Source organism: Gopherus evgoodei, chromosome 12, assembly GCF_007399415.2.
Source record: "Gopherus evgoodei ecotype Sinaloan lineage chromosome 12, rGopEvg1_v1.p, whole genome shotgun sequence".
NCBI lineage: Eukaryota > Metazoa > Chordata > Testudines > Testudinidae > Gopherus > Gopherus evgoodei.
This window is the reverse complement of record NC_044333.1, coordinates 40,452,630-40,475,208: the sequence shown is the minus strand read 5'-3', so window position 1 is coordinate 40,475,208 and position 22,579 is coordinate 40,452,630. Positions and strand designations below refer to the sequence as shown.

Genomic DNA, 22,579 nt, shown 5'->3' with positions numbered 1-22,579 from the left:
GTAGTGTAGACGTACCCTGAATGACCTGAGAACTGTTCCAGAAGGTCAAATGTACATGTCAAGGGTATGAAGTCAGTTGCTTGGGGAAGCCTGCACAATGTCTTCTGCTTAATTCTTTTTAATATGTCTTTGCAAATGTTTCTGGTGGTCTATAATAAAAACATCTCTGAGCTAGGATTATCATTTGTGGGGGATTAGTTTATGTAGTTATTTATACATTTGATAGCTATATATGGATTTTCCCTTAGTGCTAACTTAAACTTTTTTCTTTCCCATAGAAGAGGCAGGCTTCTCTGCAGTTATGAACAAGAATATGCTAACATAATATCGAGTAATCTACTCTATTTGGATAATTTATTATGGACATTATGTATGAGTTTCCTCCAGTTAAGAAAGAATTGTGAAGGAGTAACTGAACACTTCGATTTTTTACTTAGAGTGGAAACTATGGGCTAACATTTGTCTCACTAACTTTGTCATCCGATCCATCATTGTAGTTCCCCCTTGTACTCAGATGTTAAGGAAACTGTTGGCAATCGCTGCCCAGCACCCGAAAGCTTCAATTTCAGAATTTCACTTGAAAAACATCCTTAAAAAGAAATGAGTGCAGTAAGAATAATGAATAAAAGGCCAGGTTTTTCTAATCAGCAGCTTGCTACTCTGAGAATGGCAAAATAAAAGGACATCAACTTTTAAAACAATCACATTTCTGTCTGAATTTCCCTTCTATCGCAGGTAGCACCTAAGATTACTATAACTGAAAGAGGTCAGTGAGAATGCATTTTCCAGGTTACTGAATTTGACAGCATGCATGCAGTTTAAGGTTTCCTCTTGTGGAGTCAGTTTCCTTGGCCTGGGTTACACTAGCAGGGTGGGTGGTTTGAACTAAGATACGCAACTTCAGCTACACTAAAGTCGAAGTATCTTAGTTTGACTTACCTGGCCGTCCTCATGGTGGCAAGTTGACTGCTGCGGCTCCCCCATTGACTCTGCTTACTCCTCCTGCCAAGGTGGAGTACGGGTATCGATTTGCGGGTCTATTTATCACGTCCAGATGAGACGCGCCAAATCAATCCCCGATACATTGAACGCTGCCTGCCAATCCGGTGGGTAGTGTAGACGTACCCCATGGTATTTACTTCAGGGTCTCTCAACAACAGGGAAGAGAATGTTTTAAAAAAATAGGAAAGTGTGATTGTAAAACCAAAAACAATTTGTTGATAGACTTGAATGTGTGTGTAGTACCTGAAAACTGCTTTCAGTTATCTTTTAAAAATTAGTTGCTGATGTATTGTTAAGCCTGCCATGAAACCATTTCTTGTTCCAATCCTGATAAAGGGCTGTTAGACCAGAAAGTCATAAGAGTAGACACAAAGATAATGTCTTGTTTTTATCGGGTGTATTTATTTAGTACGTTTCCTTTGAATGCCTGGTGTACTTTCAAGTGAAGTTAAAAGTTAACTATGTGTTTTAATATTTACATGAACTAATTTTAATCTTCTCTTTCAGAATACACAGCTGCTTTGGGACACACCTCTATTGGATTTAATACATGCTCCGCTAGCAACAGCTTTCAGCTATGGAATCGGTAAATATTTGAATTACTTGTTTTTTCTGAAGCACTGTCTTTTGTTTTGTGCTATTTCTGTGCGCAAAAAACAAAAACAAAAAACCAAAGCCACATACTGGTATGATCATCATGGTGTTTTTCTACTTCACCTTTCTGATATTTTCATACTGAATATAAATATTTTAAATTTCTTGATGGAATTGCTGAGACACACTGAATTAAATTTTATCCTAGCAAATGTCCATGGATATTAAAAAAAAACAAACAAACTTACTTCTAAAGAAAATCTGTTCAAATGTAGTGCGTTTTCCTGACCCTTTATGAAAGCAGGACTGTTAATTTGATTCTGGTGAACTATCTGGGATCAGTTTTTGTCTAATTTCAGCAAAGTTTGTAGCTTGTTAGTGTGCCTGGCTGCTGAGTCAGTAAGATACTTTTAATATCCTTGCACAGTATGTCATAGGCCTTTTTTCTACCAATGATTCCTAAAAAGCTCTTAAAGAAGAGACTTCGAGTTAAAATTTTAACTTGTCTAATGTTCCTTCTGCTAGTAATAACTAGGGTAATTGAAGCCAATGGACAGTAGACTTCTATGCGTCCTAGGCTTGCATAATGCTAATAAATGAAGGCTTTGGAAAATGATGGCAAACTGTGTTTGGGACTTATATTTTCGTAACATCCTTAGATGTTGGAATTCATAGAATTTTTTTATACATACAAACTTAGTAGGATTACTTAGAGTGGAATGCAGAAAAATGAACTTAGAATAGCGTAATTTGAGATTGGTTATGGGAGAATGGTGTGTGCTGTTGTACTGTGAAAAGCAAAATAATGCGAACAGTATAACTGATCTTTCTCTAGCCTTGGCAGTTTCAGAGAATAGAATCCTAATTGAAAGCTGGAATTCTCCATTTTTCCATGGGCCAAAGCTGCAGTTTTAACTGTGCAGGTTGTGAGGTATCAGTCCAGGACTGAAAATGCCTGTCTACAGGTCCTCAAATACTATGGTGAAGGAATGTAATAAATAACCTAGTGTGTGTGTTTGTTTCTTGGATGTTTAGGTGCTTGATTAACAGTTGGTTTATGCTGAATTTAAATTGTGTTGTAATTTAGTTGTCGTGATACTAATTGCTTTTATTTAAAAAAGACTAATTCAATGTTGAAATGGGCACCCACTGAATCAGATGGTCTGTTTCACAAGTTTATGGAGTTTTTCTTCCATTCTAAAGTTTTGAAAAGAAATCATGTTGTACTTGGACTGTCCGTATTATTATTCCAAGATATTCATACTAAACAAGCTATTTCACTTTTGCTTGGTGAGTATTAATAATAACAAAAATCGTTCACAGTGAAACAGAACACAGGACAAGCATCAGCAGCTCTCCCCTGCCACAGTTTATTACAGTAATTAAAATGTGATAGTGTAGGAAACCTCTTGATATATGCACAGTAAATATTTCTGGCATTCACCTGAATGTGTGTGGCATTGCACCACATCAAAATCAATTGTAAAACACCACGTGTATTAGCAAACCAGACATACTTAATAATTTGATATGAAAGATAATTAGTTGTATTCCTTCACATTTTGAACTAAGCAGTATTCAGTTTGAATATTTGCATTTTGAACCTGATTTTATTTAAACAGGACTTAATTTTTTTCCTCATTAATTTCAATAATTTCAACCTATGAAAATGTTAGTGACTATCTAAGTTTGTGTATGTGTATACAATATATGTTCTTGCCGTATGTGATACTATCTGTGTGAGAGATCGTAAAGCTTCATGGCAAATTGCATCTATCATGCACCTTTATCTACCTTGCCTGTAGTCTGGCCACAAATCTGTTTCCCCTAAGACTGCTACTGTCATTCCAAACTTCTGAACTGCTTTAGTATAACCACTTCCCTTTAAAAGCAGCAAAGAATCCTGTGGCACCTTATAGACTAACAGACGTTTTGGAGCATGAGCTTTCGTGGGTGAATACCCACTTCCTCAGATGCATGCTTTGCTGCTTTTACAGATCCAGACTAACACGGCTACCCTCTGACACTTCCCTTTAAAAACCGGTCAAAGAAGTTTCCTGCTCTACCTAAAATATGGAATTTTCCATTAAATTTGAGATAATGAAAGTAAAACTGTTTCGTCTGTTTTTTTGTATTCTTTGACTATATAAAGACACACTGCTTTAATTGAGTCCAACCATAGGTGACTCAGATGGAGAGAGAATATTACTGAGGAAATGACACAATTGGAACCTTATATATAGGAAAAAAAATATTTTAAACTCCGATAGCTCAAACTTCTAGGGCTAAAAGTAATTGCTTATCACATTGGAAAGTGGAGATTGTTTGTGGTAGTACCCACAGTGTGCACTGTGCTATCCATATGTACATGAAGGAGTGGTTACTGCCCAAAGGAGTTTCCAGTCAAAGGACATTTTCCAGTGAGAGAGAGCCACTATTTCTAGCTCTGCAGACTGATGATGGCACATTTTTAAATTGTTCATTGGTCAAGGACTGTTTGCCTGCCTCCCTCTCCTGGGTCATTGTAATTTGGGGAGATTGGGGAAGGGAGAATAAAAAACCTGACAGATTATCAAAAAAGAAATTGAGTGATGCTGAGATCTCCGGTTTTGAAAAAGTCTCTGCAGAGGTGGCCTAGTGGGCTTAATACTGGTGATGAAGTCAGGAACTACATGATAATTGCAGTTTAGCACGTGAATATCAGCAGCACACCTTTATGCACATGTACACCATCTGCAAAGTAGCCCAAGGTCTGAATGAGATGAGTGACTCATGAACAGCTGGCTGAAGCTTGATGAACTAGCAATATCATTTACTCACCCTCCATGGAGGACATTGCTCCCTCCGTTGTCAGTGATACACAGCCTACACGTGGTCTTGGACTCATTAGTAATGGATAATCAAGTAGGAACAGCTGCTATGCTATTTTCCACATTTTGCAAGAACATTGCCCCCCATCCCGTAAATGCTTGGCTTCTGCAGTCCATGATTTTGACCATCAGTTTGGACAAGTTACTGTACCTGGGAATAAACATGTAGGCACTCAAAAAAAAAAATAAAATAAAAAATCTGGCTTGTACAGTTTACAGCAGTATCCCTGCTAAACATCATGGGTGACTAAAATTGACACTACGTAGGCTCCCCACTGAATTACATTCAGAGTCTTGAACCCTAGTGATCCAACTCATCTGATTGCTTCTCACTTTGAAGTAACATTCTACCGTGGCATCTCTTTCCTATGGAATCAGTGGAGCTATCAAACGAGTGAGATTAGTGGGAGTGTGGGACAGGTTTCTTGGTAGCCGGCAGACAATATTGGAACCTTATTCCATGGGATATCAGAATGACCATGAATCTTACTACCTTGGAAAACAGTACAAGACTGGTTGTAGCTGGCTTGCAATAATAAGAAGCCAAACCCTATCTCTCCGAGTGGAAAGAGGGGAGGGAACTAAAAGGAGAGTATAAGAATCTAGCTTCATCCATGTGAATTTATGTAATCTTGTAAGACGGTAATACCATGGTAATGTGTGGTGGAGATATTTTTTGTTGCTAAGCTGTTTGAAGCTATTTGTTTTTAACACGTTAGCTGCATTCTGGTTTTGTTGCAGAAAGAAGATGCTGCATTACACTGAGCCTAATGCTCCAGGATTCAGTAATTTGAATGTTTCTGTAGCAGAAAATTCGAGTGTAAGAGCTGACAGTTGGTATAATTCTCACTTCCCTAACATCTTCATTAGAGAAGCAGAGGGGTCAAGGTTTTCTCAGAGTAGCAGAGAAACTGAAATGGCTTTTGATGGTGGTTTTGGCACTAGTATTTCATCAAGTCTGTAATGAACGTGGAGGTGTAAGAGTAAAAGGATGAATAAGGTAGTGCTGCTAAACAGAATTGCTTTTTAGAGTTTGAGTCTTGCTTCACTCTGACCTCCTGAGAAGGATACAATTGTAAAGCTGACTCCCATAGTGAAAGCCAATTTCAGTACATTCTTCCAGAATTAAATGGTCCTCTGGAAGAAATGCTACAATAAAGGCAGCATCATTTAAACTAAATGGGGACCTGATTTTGTGATACATTTAACACAATTTTTTTCTATTTAAAATATTTTAACTTTATTACACATTTAAATGTGTAATAAAAACTGTTTTTTGCTGAAATAATATACTGGATATATATAAATATTGGCCAGGAAAGGGCCCTTGCCAAAGGCTCTTAAGGAAACTAAACAGCTGTGGGATAAGAGAGAAGAGTCTTCTCATGGATCAGTAACTGGCTGAAAGATAGGAAACAGATCAGGAATAAATGGTCACTTTTAACAATGGAGAGAGGTGAACAGTGGGTACTGGGGCCTATGACATTCAACATATCCATTAATAATCTGGAAAAGGAGGTGAACAATGAAGTGGCAAAGTTTGCAGATGACACAGTTATTTAAAATAGATAAGTCCAAAGAAGTCTGCAAGGAGTTAGTGATCTCACAAAACTGGGTGATTAGGCAACAAAATGGTAGAGGACATTAACATTAAGTTCAGAGTAATGCATATTGGGGAAAAAATAATTCCAACTCCACATATACAATGATGGGTTCTAAAATTAGCTGTTGCCACCCGAGAAAGAGCTCTTGGAATCACCGTGGATAGTTCTCTGAAAACTTCTGCTCTGTGTGCAGCAGCAGTCAAAAAGGCTGACAGTATGTTAGGAATATTAGAAAAGGGATAGAAAGTGGAACAGAAAACACTATAATGCTATATCACTATATAAATCCGTTGTGTGCCCACACCTGGAATACTACGTCCAGTTCGGGTTGCCCGTCTCATAGTGGAACTGGAAAAGGTTCAGAGAAGAGACTAAAAAGATCAGGGCTGGTCTGTGAAGTTGTAAATCGTGTGGAAAAGTGGATAGCGTTATTTACCCTTCCCCACAATACAGAAGCCAGGGGACACCCAATGAAATTAACAGGCATCAGGTTTAATACAAATAAGAGTAAGTACTTTTTCACACAGTGCACAACTAACTTATGGAACTTGTTGCCTTGCCATGAGATGTTGTGAGGGCCCAAAGTATCAACTGGGTTAAAAGAACTAGATAAGTTTTTGGAGGAAAGATCCATCAGTGGCTAGTAGCCAAAATGGTCAGAGATGCAGCCCGGTACTCAGGACAAATTTAAATCTTTAGCAGATGCTGGGAGTGGAAAGTAGGGGTGGGTCACTCAGTAACCGCCCAGTTCTGTACGTTCCGCTTGAAACTCTGGTATGGTCCACTGTCAGAGGATACTGGGCAAGATGGATCATGGCCTGATGCAGTGTGACTGGTCTTATAGGATGTTATAGAGCTCCTGGTTTTTCTGAATTGTATCAATAACCTAGGCTTACTGTTAACTCATTTTCTCTGTCTTCAATTTGCATTAACATTTTCATATCAATATTAATAGGGAGATAGATCAGTTCTCTAGACTTGTGATAGATATTTTATCCTAAATACCAATTTCAACAAAAATAAGCAGTTAATACACTGATGGCTCACTCCGTTTTAGAATCCTTGTTCAATGAGTGACTTTCTGCTTTTTAATATGACAGTTGTGGGCAAGGTGAATGTGTAGGCTCTTTTCATATAGTTGACAAATACAAAAAAATAGTTTCCAATTCTGAGGGAGGATATTAGTATTTACTTTATGTTGAGGCAGATGTTAAAGATGAGAGAGAGCCAGAAAACCACATGCAAGTGAGATTACTAGTCCAAGATAACATTAAAGAAGCAGAATTATTGGACCTGTGGTTGATTAAAATATGCTCTTGCTGTACTCCCCACACTGTCATTCTAAAATGGTAGAATCCTTTCTGCATAAGGAACATTCAGATTTTAAAAAGTATTAAAATAATTATGTAATTTTCACATTTGTCTTCGGAGTAGTTTGACTCCCATATAGACTGCCCTCTTATCCTCAGTATATGGTTTAGTCTGTACAGAAGATAGTAAACCGATGGAAAGTATAAGATCTAACAGAGCATTTTTATCACATGTAGCATGAATAACATTATGGCAGGGGTGGCCAAACTGTGGTTTGTGAGCCGCATGTGGCTCTTTTAGCGTTAGTGTGGATCTCGGAGCCCCCCATTTCCCCCCATTCTCCACCTGCTGGACTTCGGCGTGGTGTGAGGGGGAGCTTGTGACCGCTGCCTGGCAGCAGGGTAGTGAGGTAGGGGCTTCTGCCCAGCAGGGCTGGGAGATCTTGAGGTTTCAGCCCCACAGGGCATGCCTGGCAGGGCTTGGGGCTTCTGCCAGAGTGGGGCCCCAAGCCCTGGCAGATGTGCCTCAACTCTTGAACTTGTGAAGATTATTGTGTGTGGCTTGGAGGGTCACTGAGTTTGGCCATCCCTGCCTCACGGTGTGGGCTGTATGAAGTGTTTGTCTGCATGAGTTTGAAATGGCTGTAATGGATGTCATTCCAAGTGAGTAGCCTTAAAATCTTTATGCCGTAACAGGCCATGTGTATGCAGTAAGAGACGTTATTTTAAAATATTTTAGAAATACCGGATTTACCATTTTATCCAGATGTATTGTATCTCTCTACCTTTAAAGTCAGGCTGCCTTATTTATGATGAGTCCAACTCTGCTAGGGTTCAGAGGACGGAAAATCTAATACTAGGAAGAATGCAGCACCTCTAAAGATCCAAAAATATAAATAAAGTCAATACCTCAGGCCTTCCCAGGGCTGGAAACAAGTTTATCCTTTGAGAGAGTTGGGAGTCTCTCTTTGTAATGATTTAAAGCTCCCTTCTCCAGATTACACATCTTGCCTCAACTTCCGGCATTTCCTGATTTGAGTGCTTAAGCTGCTACTTGTACAATCCATAACATTTGAATGAAATGGAATTTTTGAAATTAAATTTCTTTTCTATGTCTATGGAATGCACTTTGCACGCTCTGCTGGAAGGGGAGCTCCTTTATTGCACATCCTCAGTGTTAGAGTCTGCAGAGCCGCCCTTCTCACTCTCACTAAACTTTTCACCGCAAAGCTGTCAGCCTCGCACAGGTGCACAGCCTGGCTCTTCCCTAACTGTGCATGCAGTTCCTGGGCTTAACAAGAAACTTCTGTGCAAAATAGTGGATAAGTCAAACTCAGTTTCTACCTGGTGGAGAAGACTGTTGCCATGCCAAATGCCATCTTCCTCCCATGTTTCTGTTCTAGAGCTGGTCAGAAAACATTGCAATAATTGTTTATAATGGGAACAATGCTTTTATTTCTTATACGCAGTGTCTGAATTGTTTTTACTTTCCTAAAAGGATTAGAACACTTAAACTGCCAAAATCTCCTTCCATGACAGCAGTTAGGCATTTGTAAGTTTTAATCAGTTGATACCCTGTAGATTCATGAATCACTGTTGCTTTTGAGAATAAAGCAAATGATGCAAGCAAATAGACAAAGATGGCAGAATGTACTGGAATGTTCTTCCCATCCTCAGTAACAAATGTGGTCTATTTTTCATCAGGGAAATTCCTGCGCTTTATCTAGGCCTTAGTGACACATGTGAGATGAATCATAAGCATAAGGATTTTATAACTGAAATAGAGTTTACTGACCAGTTTCGACTTTCATTGTTACACAAACTCTTTTCTTGGCTGGTACCTTTTCTGAAAGACAGAGCCCCAAAGCACTTTTAGGTGGTCAGAAATGGAACAGATTTTTACACTCAGAACCTAGTCACTGAAAATGTCAGCAATTGGTATATGGTATTAATCATTTTATTTACCTGTTAACATTTTGTATAGTGCCAAAGAGTGAGTGTGTGGTGCTTGAGAGAATAAAGTTGTAGTCTCTGCCTGGAGGTACTTACACTCTAGATTCCATGCTGGATGACGTATGGGTGTGGGATGGGAGAATTACACACAATATGGCTCAGGCTGCATGTTTTCACAAGATACGTGTCATGTTACGTTAGGTGCAGATGATGCACTTGATGTCATACAAGCTGCAGTCTGTCCTTGTTCTGAGGAGCTTGCAAACTCCACACAGGTAAGACCAGACACAATGAAGACTTAGAGGAGGTGGTGGCTTAGGATGTTTTAACTCATTTTCCCTCCTATCTTTCATTCCCTCTTAAATAAGAAGGGACTTGAAAGGGCAGTTGACTGATGCAGATGAGCGTTTGTGGGCCTAGTACAGGGGTCGGCAACCTTTCAGAAGTGCTGTGCCAAGTCTTCATTTATTCACTCTGATTTAAGGTTTCGCGTGCCAGTCATACATTTTAATGTTTTTAGAAGGTCTCTTTCTATAAGTCTATAATAGATAACTAAACTATTGTTCTGTGTAAAGTAAATAAGTTTTTAAAAATGTTCAGGAAGCTTCATTTAAAACTAAATTAAAATGCAGAGCCCCCGGACTGGTGGCCAGGGTCTGGGCAGTGTGAGTGCCACTGAAAATCAGTTCGCGTGCTGCCTTCAGCAAGTGTGCCATAGGTTGCCTACCCCTGAGCTAGTACTATATCAAGTTAACATGGCACACGTTAAATGGATTAAAACTGGTTAACTGAAAGGTCTCAAAAACGTTGTAAAACAGGGCAACATCACTGAGCAGTTGTTTCCAGAGAGGTCCTGCAGGAATCAGTTTGTAACCTTACGCTATTCAACATTTTTATCAATTACCTGGAAGAAAACCACCACCACCACCGAAAAAGCTTGCATATGACAAAAATTGAGGGAGTGGTAAATAATGTAGAGAACAGGTCACCGATTCAGAGCTATCTGGATTGCTTGGTAAACTGAGTACAAACAAATATGCATTTTAATACGGTTTAAGGTAAACGTACACATGTAAAAATGAAGAGTGAAGGCCAGACTTATAGGATGGGGAACTAGCTGGGAAAGCAGTGACTCTAAAAAAGACTTAGGGTTGTGATGGATAACCAGCTGAACATTAGTTCCCCATGTGAGGCTGGGACCAAAAGAACTAATGCAATCCTGGGGTGCATAAGCTGTGCAATCTCCAGTAGGAGGAAAGAGGTTATTACCTCTATTTGGCACTAGTGTGACTGCTGCTTGAGTATTGTGTCCAGTTTGGGTGCCCATAATTCAAGAACTAGTTGATAAATTGCAGAGGGGTTCAGAGAATAGACATGAAAATGATTAAAGGATTGAAAACATGCCTTATAGTGATAGACTTATAGAGCTCAATCTATTTAACTTAACAAAGAAAAGGTTAAGGGATGATTTAATTGCAGTCTAAGTACCTACATGGGGAACAAGTATTTAATAATGGGCTTTTCAGTCTAGCAGAGAAAAGTCTAACATGATACAATGACTGGAAGCTGAATCTAGATCAGTTCAGGTTGGAAATAAGGCATACATTTTTAGCAGTCAGTAATTTATCATTGGTACAATTTACTAAGGGTCATTTGGATTCTTCATGGACAAGTTTGAAATGAAGATGGGATGTTTTTCTAAACGATAGGCTCTAGAAATTATTCTGAGAGAGTTCTCTGGCCTGTGTCATGCAGGAGGTCAGACTGGGTCATCACAACGGTCCTTTCTGGCCTTAGCATCTGTGAGCTATAAACAAGAATAGCAGGCCCCAAATACATGTTTATCTGTTTACCAACTTTGATATGTTTTGTATAATTTCTTCATTTCCCACACCACAAGTCCCCCCCCCCAAGCACTGAAGCTTTTATTTAAAATAAAAATAGCATCCACCATTTATAAGTGAATTTACAACAGGCAAATATGTGTAGATGATAGAAGCGAAAATGGTTACAGAACTAATTTCAGTTTCATTTTGTATTAAAATAGTTGGACACTTGAATATGTCTTAAGCAGAGGACAGGTAGGGTTCCTGTACAATTCACACTTTGGATTTGTTGCCACCTCATAGTACCCAAGCACTTGAATATCAGTGTTAAATTCTAATTATTGGTAAAGAATGTCAATATTTGTGAGAACTCAGTAAAATAACAGGTTCCCTATAATGACTCTTCAGCACCTTCCTCAAATCTGAAAAACAAAAAGAGGAATGCCTTCTTCCACTCACTATGCTTGTGACCTCCCTTTAACTCCAATGGATTCCGCTCCCTCTGTCTTTGCCATTCAAATCCCTTCTGAAGACCCAGTTCTTCTACTAGGCCAGGGGTAGGCAACCTATGGCACAGGTGCCGAAGGTGGCATGCGAGCTGATTTTCAGTGTCACTCACATGCCCGCCTGGGTCCTGGCCACTGGTCCGGGGGGGCTCTGCATTTTAATTTTAAGTGAAGCTTCTTAAACATTTTGAAACCTTATTAACTTTACATACAACAATAGTTTAGTTACATATTATAGACTTATAGAAAGAGACCTTCTAAAAACTTCAAAATGTATTACTCGCACGCAAAACCTAAAATTACAGTGAATAAATGAAGACTCAGCACTTCTGAAAGGTTGCCGACCCCTGTGCTAATGCTTTCCAGAGTTGTGGCTTTGTTTCTAGTTATAATTTGAAGCAATTAAACATTGATGTGTGGATCACTGTGACAGGTCTGTTCCTGACAGGATGCAAAATTCTGGCCGTTCATAGGTGAAATCTGTGTTTTTATGTCATGGCTAATTCGGGCATCCAGGATTCCAACAGGACACTCATGCTGCAGTCCTATTTAACAGTCTGAGGGTAAACTTAATAGCGGGGGATATTATTTTGTGAACCATGTCTCCAAGAAGCATTACCTGTGTTCAGCTTTAGCCCACTGCCCTTCTTTCATCTGCTCATTTCAGCTGATCACTGAGAACTGGGAGATGGGTGTTGAGTATGCTTGATAGAAAGGTGATTTAGAGCAGGTTATCTGCTGACACTTCAGTCTGTGCTGCTTTGCCAGCTTTCCCAGGAGTTTCATAGAGATTAATATGGAGGAGAGGATTTAGCCATGTCTGGACTCTGGAGGTGGATGGGGATGAGGTGCCTTCATACTGATACCTCTCTCTCTGAGTTAATCCAGGTAGAGGGCAGAGAAAATATTGCTTGCTTTGTGGGGCTTCACTGTCCATCAGTGGTGCAAATGTTCAATCTAACCGTCTGGCTGGATTGCTAGCTGTTCTGAGATCAGGTAGCAGCTGTGATTAGATCTGCATTATCTTGCTGAGAGCGCATTATGCTACTGGTTTTATCTGTACTGGCTACCTAACAAATGCTTAGTAGATCTTAAGGTGTTAAAACCCTTCATACCCTGGGACCAGTTTACCGACTGCTTCTGCCCCCCTCCCATACTGTCACAGTTGTGATAGTAGGGGTGGGTGCCAGAGCTGGAGCCTCGCTCATATAATGGCAGTGGGGGAAAAGCAGCTGTTTTTCCTCGCTGTGAGGGAATGGGAACTTGATCTGCAGTGTCTTTTTGCTATTGGGTTATTTCTGTTAATATGGAGTCTGGTGGCACTTTCAAGACTAACAGATTAAAAGGGCATTACAGGATTATGTCATGGTTGTGTATCTGGAATATGACTGGAAAGACTACTTTTGTGTGGGTAATGTCTGAGTTATATTCAGTTTAATATTGTATGACAATTAGCTTGGAGGGTAAACTTTTGAAGAACATGGTTATTGGAGTTGATGATCAACTTGCCAGGAGGCACATAGTTGTAGGTGTGACTGTGTTGCCTTCTCAGATTCCAGTGTTTATCTGAATTTTCAGCTGTTCAGGTTATAACAGTAAGATGGTTCACAGGTAATTATTGAATAGTTCTGGTTATTCTCTGGCAGAGTTAGTCTTATTACTGGAGTCTTGCAAGAAATAAGCAAATCTGTGTTGTAGTCAGAAGAAAATTATTCTCTTAAGTAGTCTTTTTTTATAAACCTCATTCTTGTAGTCTTGCCAGTATCCTGTATTTGTTTTTCACAGGCAGGCCTTCAGTATTTTCTTAAAGTTAAGTGTTGTAATAGAAATTTATATTTTAGTCACAAGTAATACAGGAAAGAAACTTCTGAAAGGAAACTTTCACTAGTGCTTAGGATACTGAAAAGCATTTAATGCAGATGTTTGTTTTTAGAACATACTTTTCTATAGGTTTATCTGATTAAAAATTTACTGGCATTAAATAATGGGTATAATATAGAGATCCAGTTGGTTCCCTCCCTCACCAATTAGTTTGAGCAATTAATAGATCTGATCTTTGGCCTAAGGTTGTTTAAGATTTTGTAATCTCTATAGCTAAAATCTCCATATGTTACTTACTGTGAGATTGAATGCTGTATGAAAATCAAATAGGGAGTCAAATGCCTATTGCTAGATAAATGGCTTCTGAGTAACAAAATAAAATCACAAAAATACTGTAACAGAAATGACTTCCTTATAAATAAAAGGAATTTAAAAAAATGTTTAGTATGTGCTTCCCCCATTGCTGTGTATGCGGCCTGGGCTTGGTTGTGTCACTGTTCACGTTGCCACTATCACTGTTTGGAACTGGCAACTGGTCGATCCTAGCAATAAAAAAGAGCTTGCTTTCCTGCCTTCCTGGTTTGTTCAGTTTTTTAATGGCATCTTTATGCTAAATTAAAAAGAACTCTTCTTGTCTGACTGCTACCAGCACAAAGTATAGAGCAGGGGTGGCCAAACGGTGGCTCGTGAGCTGCATGTGGCTTTTAGAGTTAGTGCAGCTCTGAGCCCTGCAGGACACATTTCCTCCCCCCGCTGCCCCCCAATTCTCCACCTACCAGACTTCTTTGCTGGTGAGGGAGGTGAAGCTTGTGACCTCTGCTTTGCAGCAGGGTGGTGGGGTAGGGATTTCTGCCCACTAGGGACAGGGAGTCTTGGGGTTTCAGCCCTGCAGGGCCTGCCTCCCAGGGCTCGGGGCTTCTGTTGGAGTGGGGCTAAAGCCCCAAGCCCAGGCAGGCTCTCAAACTTCTGAAGATTGTTGTGTGTGTCTTGGAGAGTAAGTGTGGCCACCCCAGCATAGAGGAAATCCCTACATTCAGTGGGATGCTTCAGATACTACTGCATGCCTGAATCTTCCTCTCCTTTCCAACTCCTCAGTTTCTTGGTTATTTTTTTAAAAACCCTCTTAAAATTAGTTGCAATTGAATGATAATTTTGTTAGAAATAAGATGTTGACTCTGCTGTAGTAACCCCTGCAACATCTCAGTGGATTTGGTGGGAGGTGGCTTAATTTATCCTCCCCAGAAACCTCATTGTTAAAAGTAGGAGAGTTTCAATATAAGTGTATTTTTTTGAATATATCACTTCATCAATGTTCCTTGTGCTTTGAAGGCTTTTACACTGTAACTTGAATAAAGGTGAGGTATAAATTTGCTTTCAGCAAGACTTGTATTGTTTTGGGGCATATTCCAGAAGAACTATGAGACACATTCCAACAAAGAAGGCTTCACTTTTTTGTGGAATTGCCTGGATGAGGATATGAGAGGAGACAGTTAATCCACAACAGTCTTAATAGCTTCTTAATCTATCTTACTATTTTCTGTACTTGCAAGCAACACTAAGCCCCAAGGTGCTCCTGTGCAAGCTTGGGAGACGATGAGCAAGAGGATTAGTCAGATTTTATCACTGATAACTAGAGCAAAAAGTTGTGCATAATAGCAGATTGGAATTCCAATGCCGTTTTTCTAAGGTACTGTGCAATATGCATGCCTTGGCTGAAACAGAACTGTTTCCCAGCATCACATGCCTAAAGGTGTCTGGGCACATTAACAAAATGTAATAAACAAATTACATAAACAAAAAGCTTTACAAATACTGATGGCTTTGTGCATTCTCTAATGCTTGTCTATGAAATAATTAGCTGCTGCTTGTTGGTAAAATGAAGTTAATGTAGTCTGACTATCGGAGCAGTTTTAGATTTGGAACTGTTTAGATTATAGCAAAATCTTGGGAATTCAACCACAAATAGAAAGTATTAAACTGAGGTTAACATAATAGTCAGAAAAATGACATTTATAGAAATATTCAGAATGCAATTATATTGGGGATAGTAGGAAAATTCAGATTGCTAAAGTCTAGAAATCAGACTTGTTTAGTCTTTGGGCTTGGGAAATGCAGGTCGTGAAAATCTTTTTCATCATTCGTACAGGGCCAGTGTTTGGAAACTTTTACTAATCCTGAAGGCATTTTTACTATTCCATTAGTGTTTCTAGCTCAAACTTAGTGAGACTTGAAGTTAGATTTCACTTATTTTTTAAATGCACGTTTTTTGTTAATATTAATCTTTGAAACATTTTCCTTTGGAAAAATTAAATAATTTATAATTTCACTGTTTTTTCTCTCCAAAGCTTGCTTTTGTTTTCATAAGTGGTTCCGCTATCCATAATGGAGTGAAGTCGGGTTGTTCCCTCAAAGTCAGTTTACCCCCCATTTAATTTCATTGGATCATTGCACCAACGCTTAAATACAAAAACAGGACCAGTTTGTAGCAAATAGGCTGACTAGGTTGGGAAAGACAACCACAGTAAAAGTACCAATAGTAACCTAGTGAACTGTTGAGGGATTTTACAAAGTGAACATTCAAAAACATACTGACTTCTTAAAAATGAAGCTATATCCATGCTTTACAACCATGTCATTCTGGTTATCATTTGCATTTTCCTACTTCATTTTTGCTTTCATTTTAGTAGCCATAGCTCTTTAACCACTTGATACTTACCCTTTATTGTGTTTGAATGCAGGTATTCCAGATTTTAAGATATCATAATGCAGTGCTTTCTAGCTTCAGAGAAACTTGGGTTATAATGTAAGATGTTGGATTGGAGAAATTCTAAGTAGAAGGTAGTTTAAGGTACTATTTTTTGCAACTGTCCAAGATTAGAAACCCCCTCTGGAACACTGGGACTCCTAGCATTTCCATGGTCTAGAGCAGGGGTTCTCAAACAATTCTATACTAGGATCCCCCCAAAACTCACCTCCCACTTAGCAGGGATCTAGCCAGGACAGCACTCCTTGTTAGCAACATGGGAAGGGAAGGGCAGAGTTGTTGTGATATCCCTGTGTAGGTACAGCAAGTCTCTCTTAGCTGCAGCAGTCCTGGACCATAAACCATTGTAACTTTAGAATCCTGAAATTGTGTAAGCTCTGACCATTGTAGAACCATCTTGAGTTTAGACTTTAAAGGAAGGTAATGAATCTGTAAAGTGTGTGTGTGTGTGAGAGAGAGAGAAATAAATAAATATAATAGCATGAAGTGGACCGTAGTGGTTTATATGGAATTTATTAGTGATTTAAGTGTGGTTTCTCTCTCCTCCATTTCTCAGGCCCTCTTTCACAAGGTTTTATTTAAGTAATAAAGTTCAAGTCCTAATTTTGTGTGTGTTAAACATGCCCTTATTGAACTTTATGTAGTTTGGACTTCTGTCCACTATGGTGTTGGCAGAATTTCCTGGCTGGAAAGTAATGGCAGTTCTTTTGGGGTTCAAGGATGGTGAGGTCTCTATAGTGTAGGAGATTTAAACCAAAATGAAATGGGTTGTGATATGCTGATATTTATAAACTTCAAGAGAGCAAAAGCCAAGCTTTTGCTTATGTAACTACCAGTGTGTTCATAATTGTAGTGAGATGTTAAGGTTTTCTTAATTTGTGAGTTTATTGCAACTACAGAATAGCTAAACTTTTAAAATTTTGTAGTGTTTGTCATATACAGTAATTAAAATGAATGTATAGCTGAAATAATTAATATTGCATTTTAATTTGATGCCTTCTTGCATGGGCTAAAACCATATGCAAGCGCATTACCTTTTAGTGTGGAATTCTATTTTTCTGAAAAAGGGGGAAGATCTCCATTTTGAGTACAGACCCTTCTCCTAAGAACACTCCTTTGTTTGAGAATCTAAGTAAATCCTTACACTCCATTGTAAGTCTTTTCCCTCTGTTGGACTCCTTCAGCAGATTTCCATGAAGCTTTTTTGACTGGAAAGTGTATATGCTCTACCTTCCTTCTGTTGGAGCAGCATTGTTCCGCTGTCACCATAGAGGCTTTTGATGGCCTATCCCCTCTCTGCCTCTCTCCCCAAATCTCCAGAAAACTGGAGCAAATACATCTCATTTTCATCAAAGCAGCAACCTTTATCCCTAACCTGGAAAGGCTTCTCTCCCCTTGGGAGACTTTCCACTTTTCCACTCTCTTGGATTGCAATGAACTAGACCTTAAGTTGCAATTCATTATAAACATTCTGTAGAGGAGTGGGCAAGATCTTATCCTAGCTAGTGGGCTGAGACTACTTGGTTTCTATAGACCTCCAAAATCACAGAATATCAGGGTTGGAAGGGACCTCAGGAGGTCTAGTCCAACCCCCTGCTCAAAGCAGGACCAATCCCCAGACAGATTTTTGCCCCAGATCCCTAAATGGCCAATGCTCAAACCCTTGAGCTATCCTTCCCCCCCAATACCTATACATGCATTGCCCATAGCTTTTCTGTATTGTTAATATCTAGTGCTATCCCTAACTCCCTTCATCTGCCCTGTAGCTCTTAAGAAAGAGGGTGGTGATCATAGTATTACTTCTCTAGAACAAATATTGTCTAGAATTTCTTATTTGAACTGGCTGATCGGGGTGTTGTCATGCCAGCATATTGAGTTGTACCGGTTTCTGTGCATCTGAGCCTGATCCACAGAAGGAAAGGGTCGTCTTAATCAAAATACCACCTGGGGAGCAATTTGATGCTAATCAGGACATTGTTTCATCCTTCCTGAAATACAAAAATTAATGGGAATTAATTGGTGTAAGATCACATTCCTATTAAATGATTGGCCCACTTGTGGCTGTAGATATCCTGCCTAGAGTTCTGTAGGAGAAGCATCACTCCAAGAGTCTCTTCTGACAGAGAGCATGATCCTGGAAAATGTAGAAGAAAAGACACCGGTCCCTTATATTCTTGAGGCACTCTCCTGATAGGAAAAGAACTGCTAGAACCGTAACCAGTGTTACCACTTATGTTGGCCTGCGCAGGTTGGGTGAAGGGACAAACATGTCCAGGAAACATACAGCCTTCTATGTATAAACATGTAAGTAATGTAAGCAGTCAGGTTCATTTCTGATCGATTCTAGCTCTGTCTGGTACCACACAACCACAGCACATGTAGTTTAGAATGACCACTGTAAAGTTTGTAATGGCAAACCAGGATGAGATCCCTATTTTCGTAAGATCCTCTCTTGACCTGTGCGGAGAGGCAGCTCAGAGCCTTCTCATTGTAGCAGAGAAACTGTTGATGTTTCACACACTTTTTTTGGCAGAGGTCTTTTGAAGGTATCAAAAGCATTACTACTGAGTCCCAGATTGGTGGGCTCTTGGCATAGAATTGGATAGTGACACCCCCCCCTGTGAATTGGGTTTTGTCATCTTTATTACATCAGTTTGGAATTCCCACAGAGTAATTAAGTGATTTTTACTCATTTCCTTTTCAGTATCAACCTAGATTTTTAGAAGGGGTACATAAGTCTTAAATCAAGAAACTAAGAATAAACTCAGGTATGTAGATGTTACCAGATAAGTGGTTCTCAACTTCTTCCATTTCTGTATCATGGCCCCATGTTACAACAAACTTTTTGGGACACCCCACCAATCCAATATCATCATGAAGAAAACGTGTATTGTTCCAGCCCCCTGAATCTGTTCACACCCCTCTTTCCCTCTCTCCCCCCAGGGGGTCATGACCTCAGGATAACAGTCCACTTACTAGACTATATTTTTAGGTAAAGTCATTTGTTTGGAAAAATCAGTTGGAAAGGGCAAGTTGCAGAGGGAACGAAAAAGTGTAGGTATGATTGGCTCTGTGTCTGACTGTAGTGGAGATGAGGAAAAGTCCTTTTAATTCCATATTGGTGTACTGGATGCAGAAATCATATCTGCTTCATAAGGATGAACTTTGAACGCATGTAATTTGAAACAGTTCACTTATAGGAAAGGTTTAAATGGTGCATTTTTTGGAGCCCAGCATTTTGTCATATTTTCATTCTTTCAGTCTAGTTTGGATCAATAAGCATTTTACAGCATAGATTTTTCTTAAGGAATTCTACTTTGACCAGGATATCATACATCAAGAACAGTGTATGTATAAAATGTCTGATGCGTCAGTACCACCTGAATACATATAATTTCATGCAGCATGTTATAATAATGCAAAATGTTATTTGGGCTTGATTCAGGTTTTGTATACATATTTCATGATTTAGCTTTAGAAGCAAGCATATATTTACTGCAAACACTTTGGTGTAAATATGCTGAAAAGGGGGAAGTCTTTGTCCCTCTCCTGGAGAATTGTCCTCTATTTTCTGGGTATTTTGAGAGCATTTTTCCAACAGTAACACTAATAGTTGAAATAGGAGGTGGTTGACTTGACAGTGTTCTAAGAGAACTGGATGGCTCGGACTTATAGTGATGGGAGCCTTTCACCTCTAGTCCACCAGTTCAGATAAAGCTCAGGCTCTTAGTAATTAAAAGTTAATATCTGATAGTTATTTGAAGCGTGTGACTCCTCTTCTAATGAACAGGTAATGCAAGTCACATCAGATATTAATTGTTCCCATCCCCCCCTCGTCTTTGCACTCAGCAGAAAGTAAAGGACTGAATGAAAGGCCCAGAGACTGAATTATTCTTGCCTGTATGCCCATCTCCACACACTGAGCTGCTCCTTCCCCAGTAAGAGGTGAGGTAGTGTGGGAGAGCTCTCCCTGTCAGTCCCCATCTGTTCCCTGGATGACATTAAGGACTTCAGTTTTCCTAGCTGTCAGTTTAACAGCTTCCACGAGGACTACATTCACTTACCAACCACAGCAGCAAGGTTGCAGTTACTCTTGATTTCCTCTACCTTCTATTTAATTTCTACATAGTTTACTTTTGTTCTTGAATTTTTAAAGTGGACCAGTTCTGTCCTACTGTATTGATAGTGTTACGATTGATCTGCCTTTCTGGCCAGAAAGATATTGTTGCCGTCACTGAGTGTGCCTGATGTTTGTGGCTTAGTTGTTACATCTGGGTATTTCATCCCTTCTGGAAGAAATAGGGCTCTAAGTTTGGGTCTGCTGTGCTTTGTCACAGCTGTTTTGTGTCTTGTATAGCACATCACAGGTATCTGAATTTGTGACACTTCACTCTTGGAAGAAAGGTGTGATGGCATGTGAATGCTGGTTCAGATACAAAAGGGGAAGGATCCAACTTGGAGTAATCTTTATACTTGGAAATGATAGGCCCAGGAGAATTTAAATTCTTTAAAGAAAAGACCTACAAGACTGACTTCTGATATAAGGGTGGTTTTGAATGGATCCTCTGTCATATTTAAAAATCAAAGGGGGAAATGTAGCATATCTGATTTCAATGTACTTTTATGTAATGTTTGTTCAGTCCAGAGCAAGCTCTTTGACACTTTAGAAGTACAAAGACTACATCACTAGTCTTCAAGCCCCCAAGATTTTTAGACAGCTGGTAGAGCCGCGTAGAGCTGAAGTATTAGAAAACATGTCTGGAAATGGCTTGGGGTCACATTGACTGAAATGTGTAAGACCAAATCTGCTACTGTTGTTGTATCAGTTAAATAGCAGTCCCTATTTGGCTGCATTTTTCCTTTCCAACTGCAGTGTAATTTGAGCTTTTATATTCCCCCCCCCCCGAGTCCACACCGGGTCTGCAGTGCAGCCAGTACACAGATGCATTGTTGGAGGTCCTACATTCCACTGAGATAAAATAGTCGGTGCAGCACATCAGCCGAACATCTGAAACAGTTAAATGCTCTACAGCCTTTCCGGATCCATGTGCCATACTATTACTAGGCTAAAGGCATCAAGAGCTACTTCTTCTAGGTCCTTTCTGTTTAATTCTTCCTGTTTTGATTCACTGCAGCTGGTGAAGCAGTTAGGCTTGGTTCAGATGTGTGGAAGAGAACTAATTTCATGCTCAGAATTGTAATTATGTTCTTTCCTTTCAAGCTCCCAGCTGTAAAAGACGTCTTCCAGTGTGGAGTATCTAAATAAACTTGTGTTAAATGTTTTATTTCATTTTAGGAATGTTGCAAGAAGACTTACCAATATCCATATCCTTTTAACTCTGGTGCAGTTTCACCCAGCAACCCCTCCTTAATGAAGGCATGCTTGCTTTCTCTGTCTAGCTGACATACATCATATCTTGCCTCTGACTAATGGTACAAAAGAGACCTTTCCATAAGCATAATTGAGGCTGCTCTGACTTGACCAGTTGGCATTGTCTTGACCCTCATGCACAGTGACCACAGCAATTACCTAGTGTTTGAATATATTCAATCTCCAGTAATCTCGTGTATGTTATAAAGTTATAACCAACTAATTTACTGGATAGATTTGAATCTTAGCAGTGTTTAAATACAATAAGAGGGGCCCATTGAGTAAGCTGATGTCCCATATTCTAATTTAAAAGTTGACACCCACACGAAGGGAGAAAACATTATTGTAGAAATAAGAGCAGCACCAAGTTCAACTCATGGATCTTAATTTGTGTACCTGTGTGTGTGTGTGTGTGTGCTGTTCCAGACATCGTACAGGGTGTAATTCCTCGTCAATGGATTTGGTTTGTTCTGGGAACAAATTCAGTGTTTAGCCATGTGACACATTCTTTTTTGGAGCCTCTGACTATGAAAGTCACCACCTTGATCTAGGTAACCTCTTTTACAGCCAGCGTATGTTAAGGTAGGGGAGGGTTTGACATTGTCTGGTCTTAACATGTTTCTGTGTGCAGCTCTTCTAGCTTTCTCTCTGCCTTTTGTTGCCTCAGAGAACGTCTGCCCTTCAAACACTAATGAAGGCGCTCTAAGCCAACGAGGGAGAGCTCTCCTGTCGGCATAATTAATCCACCTCCCCAAGAAGTGGTAGCTGTTGGTGGGAGAAGCTCTCCTGCTGATGTAGCACTGTCTACGCAGGAAGAGAACTAGATCGATATAACTACGTCACTCGGATGTGAAAAATCTTCACATGCCTGAGCAATGTAGTGATACGAATATAGGTCTGTAGTGTAGCCTAGCCCTCAGTTAGAGCTCTTTAACCTGCTTTGGCTTGTCTCTGGAGT

The 22,579-nt window shown here is 39.6% G+C and overlaps 1 protein-coding gene across 1 annotated transcript in view; it reads left to right on the top strand.

The window, feature by feature from the left end:
• Positions 1–22,579, top strand: part of ANKRD11 (ankyrin repeat domain 11) — a 240,116-nt gene that overhangs the window by 33,203 nt on the left and 184,334 nt on the right. The window contains 1 exon segment of the mRNA XM_030581844.1: positions 1,510–1,588. The gene's annotated coding sequence lies outside the window, so the exon portion shown is untranslated.